The sequence below is a fragment of the Alligator sinensis genome, unplaced genomic scaffold (assembly GCF_000455745.1).
Source record: "Alligator sinensis unplaced genomic scaffold, ASM45574v1 scaffold497_1, whole genome shotgun sequence".
Lineage (NCBI taxonomy): Eukaryota > Metazoa > Chordata > Crocodylia > Alligatoridae > Alligator > Alligator sinensis.
This window is the reverse complement of record NW_005842883.1, coordinates 335,306-339,880: the sequence shown is the minus strand read 5'-3', so window position 1 is coordinate 339,880 and position 4,575 is coordinate 335,306. Positions and strand designations below refer to the sequence as shown.

Genomic DNA, 4,575 nt, shown 5'->3' with positions numbered 1-4,575 from the left:
GATCCTTACGGACCCAGTGCATTTAAAGCAGGCAATGGAGGTCTGATCAGCCTCTAGCCTCTCCCCGTCGCCGAGCGCAGTCCAGACGTATCCCTTCCCGCACGCAAAAGAACTGGACCCACGGAGCCTAGCAAACTCCGTGTGAATGAGTGAGCAGAAGGACCCACGGAGCCTAGCAAACTTCGTGTGAGTTTATTCAGAGCTCTTCCGGACGAGTACTTTCTTCGGCTGACACGACAGGCTCGCATGTTCAGAGCCTTCAGCCGGATTGGGCTAGAGTTCACGAGTTTAGAACTCTTGTCCGCTTCTCTTCTTTCCTGTCTGTAACCGCAACTCAAGCAAGTTTTTCAGCCTGCACCACTGCCATCTCGGTGTAAGTAAACAATCTTTTAAACTACCGATACGCGCTTGTGCCTAATTCCAGCTCGACGGCCTTCCCTCTCCGACCCGGCATGCCCGGGCTGCTGGCCACAGCCTGCGTGCAGCGCGGAAAAGGGCTCGGGTCGCTCCCGGCCCGCATATTGGAGAGAAGTGCCTCTGGAACTACCCATGTGCCTGGGTCAGCCAGGGACACCAGTAATAGTGGCAGAAGGGGTGGGGGATGACCCTATCACCACACCCACTGGATCCACCCTTGGGTGTAGCAATCCTTAGGGAAGATTGGAGGAAAGGAGGAGAAAGGATTAGATAGAATTTTTGGAAGGAACAAATGTATTTAAATAAATGTTTACACACATCATGAGCTAGAAATCTCTCCTGTCAAAAATTGCTTCACTTGAAGACCACAGCCTATAATGTTTTGAAAGCAAATGAACAAGTGACCATATCAAATCAAGTACCTTGTCTTCTGATATAAGGTATTAACCATTAGCACTGTTTGTTTTGATCTCATCACTTACAGGGATGCCCATATTTTCATATGGCTTGGTTGTGTAACTTCTGGCTCTCGTGGACTTTGGTACTCTTATGATTCTACATCTGGGCCTATGCCCTCCTATATTCCCCCTTGCATTACACTTGTGTAAATTCAGTTCCTCAGGACAGATTAGTAAGAGTAGGTGGAGCACAGTGGCAGCTGAAAAATCAAGGCACCTTCTCATGTTATTAATTTCTACATGGAAATGTTAATATCCTGTCCTTTGATGGCATCTTTCATCTACTACTGTTCTTCTACTGCAGTATCTAGGAGCCCTAGTAAGGGACCTCCAGTAGCTAACAAACAGACGGTGTCCTGGAGCACTTACAATCTAAGTATAAAGTAAGGGACAACAGCTGAATATAGACAGACAACTGGAGTAAACATGGAAATAACAACAGCACTAGCCAGAAAAATAACAAGTGGGCTCAACTGACTAGCAAACTAACTGTTGTTGAGTTGTTTTGTATGCAAAGGAAGAATTTTAAGGAGGAATTCAAAAGAAGATAATGAGGTAGCTCTGCTGATGTTTACAGGGAGCCACTCCCAAGTATTCAGGGCAGCAAGGAAACAAGCATGAAAGTGCTTGCTTTAAAATGCACTAAGTGAGGGATAGAGGTTGGTTTGGTGGAGGCTGGTGTTATGAGCTGAACAAAGAATATGACTTCTCTGTACTGATTGAGAAATGATGGGTACATGAGAATAAGCTATGAGCAGCCTTGAAAACAAAGACAAGTAATTTATGCTTTTGGTGCTATAGGGAGCTAGGAACTGAGGGAGCTAGTAGACCCAGTCAAAGTGATGAACTAGAAAGAAGCATGTTCAATGGTTATGGTACATTTTGCAAGGCACAGAGAAGGACTTTCAGTAACTGAGATGCAAGAGGAAAAAAGCTTGGAAAAAATATTAGTTGTGTGTATGAATATATTGTCCTGGGTATGACTATAACCTGCATCCAGTTTGAGGGCTAGGTGGCAACATGATGGGGCTACTCATGGCAGGGTAGCTCCTATAAAATACCACAATATTGCAACTTCCAGAGTAAGGCAAGTATAGGGCACCTCAGAACCCTAGCCCCACTGCCTGGTTGCACAAAGGCTAAGAAACATCAATCACCCTGGCAGAAATGTGCCCTCACTGAGGTGTTAGGCAGTCAGCAACAGCTCTAATCTGTTGCTCTCTGGCAGAAGATACAACCATTGAGACACTGAACATCTTGACTCAATCTGGACTTTGGACTCTATCTCAGTGGTCTAAAGGGGTCTCGGGCAGCCTTCATGCCACTATACTCTTGCCTAGGCATATGCGCCAAAGGTCTTGGTGTGATGGTCGCATAGACTTTTTGCACGTACACCATGATCCAGAGGATCAACAGTTGCCAAGCATAAATATAAGCGGCCAAATGTTATGGAGAAAGAATTGGTAATATTTAGATACAACCTGAATATAATACCTGGATGTGACACTCAAAGGGTATGTCTATATGTCACCGTATGGCAATATTGCTATAGTGCTGTGCTTTAGTACTTCCTTCTGGAAGTACCTTATCTTATATTTGGGTAAATACCGTATTAGTAGTTTTGTGTTTTGGGAAAAAAGTGATTAGCTGTGTTAGTCTGAAGTCAGGCAAAGAGCAGAGTACAGTAGGCCCTTGAAAACTAACTGGTTCAGAGAGGCATAAGCTTTCACAAGTAACAACCTACTTTGTCAGATGGGAGGAATTACCTCTTGATAAAGTTACCCAGAGATAAGGTATAGATGGACAAAAGAAGACCAAGGAGAAAGCCTTTGGGAATCCTTACAGAAAGGGACAAGAGAGAGATTCTCCAAAGCGTATGCTGAAGGAGCAAAGGAAGAGGACTTGCAGATAGCAGTGTAAAACTGTAGCTAGGTGCCTGGGGTGGCTGCCACAGGCAGAGGCAATGGAGACTTCTGGTTGCTGCTGCTGCTCCAATTATTATCACATGGCTGAGATAAAAAACATTTTTTTTGCCTGGGGTGGTTGCCCCTGTTGCTGCACCCTAGTTATGCCACTGCTTGCAGGGGACAGCATCACAGAAGTCAGGAGAAAATAACATTTCAAGAGGAAAAGAATAATCAATGGTGCTAAAAGTAGGCAACAGGTTGAGAAGGGTGAAGATGGGTGCCGATTTTGAGATTGACTAAAAAGAGGATATTAGTAACTCTTGTGAAAGAGATTTCAGTGGAGTGCAAAGGGCAGAGACCAGAATGACCTGGAGGAGGAGCAGAATTCCTGAAGTGATTGTAGATAATAAATTTAATGGTCTTAGGGATAAGAGAGGGAACAGAAGTTGGAGAGACATGAGGGACTGAAGGCTGCTCTGTTTTAAGATGGTAGATATTAAGTATATTTGCACTGTGAAGAAAAAGAGCCAGAAGAACCTGAGAAATTATCAGAAGAGTAAGGGAGGGAATGGAAGTAAGCACATGATAAAGATAAGGTAATGAAATGGAATAGGATGGGCCCTTAGGTGAGCAGAGCAGGTAGAGAAGGAGAGAAGATAAAAACCTTCTGTGTCTGATAGGAAAGAAGGAAAACAGAGTTGTAGGAAGAAAACAAGGAAAGCCAAGTGTATGGGGCAGGTCACATCACATTTCGTCAGATTTTCCTTTGAAAACATTTGAAAGATTCTGTTGAAAGGGAGAAATGTTGGCAGGACAAGGGAAGGGTTTGAGGAGAGACTCAAAGGTGATTACAAGACCCTGGGGATGAAGGTCAAAAGAGCCCATCAAATTGAAGACAAGAAGTAGAGAAGATGGGAGAACTGAAGGAAGAGAGAATGAATTTGCAGTGTGAAGAAGTCAGCCTGGTCACAGGATTTATGCCAGAAAAGAGAGCAGAAGAGGAAGAAGCAGATATCAGGGTTGAGCCTTATTTGCTTTTCACCACAACTGCAGGGAAAATGGACCACACTGAGAACTTACAGGGGCACAGGTCTCAAATTCAAAACTTCTGCAAGACACAAGAGCCCAAAAAGGGAAGATAGGAAGACATAACAAACAGAAAGAGTAACAGGGTGAGAGGGAGATGGCTGATAAGCCCCCAGAAAGAGTGAAAGTGGGAGAGAGGGAGCTAAGTGACAGAGAAATCAAGTAGGGAGCAACACTTGATAAGGTATAAAACAAGCGAAGAGTACGGGTGTGCAAAACGGGCCTGTAACAGGAGACCTTCTTGGGGCTGATTTAGCTTGGCCCATCCACCTGTTCTGGGCCAACCGCCTGGCCTTCTCGCCCACCACACCTTGATGTTAATTAATTAATTACTGATCTTAATAAGAGGGTCCTGGCTCCAGTATTGACCAGTCAGGGGATTTAAAGACAGGTTTCTGAGTCTATGGCCCTACTCTCTTGCTACAGTCCACCTTCTGGACCTTACAAAGGGGTAACCCACCCGGTTGTGAGAGCTGGGGTTAAGGCGCCCCGACCTGCCTTTCACCGGGGTGGTAACTGTGTTGGCATTTCCTGGGGGCTCCCACGCCACTGAGAGCCCCACCAGGCCACCCACTCCCGGCAGGGTGCGGTTTTAGGTCAGGCCCAGGACCAGGAGCCTCCTGACCATCCCCTACAGCGCCTCCCTTACCTCCAGAGTGTTCCATGAAGCCTTGTAGCCAGGTGATGTTGCTGCACCTCCAGTCAGC

At 45.6% G+C, this 4,575-nt stretch overlaps 1 long non-coding RNA gene across 1 annotated transcript in view; it reads right to left on the bottom strand.

Annotated features, from left to right (window-relative positions):
* LOC102372009 overlaps positions 1–4,555 on the bottom strand; it is a 15,433-nt gene extending 10,878 nt beyond the window's left edge. The window contains exon 1 of the long non-coding RNA XR_325190.1: positions 4,518–4,555. This is a non-coding gene — a long non-coding RNA (uncharacterized LOC102372009). The remainder of the gene's footprint in view (positions 1–4,517) is intronic.
* Between the last annotated feature and the right edge of the window lie 20 nt (positions 4,556–4,575).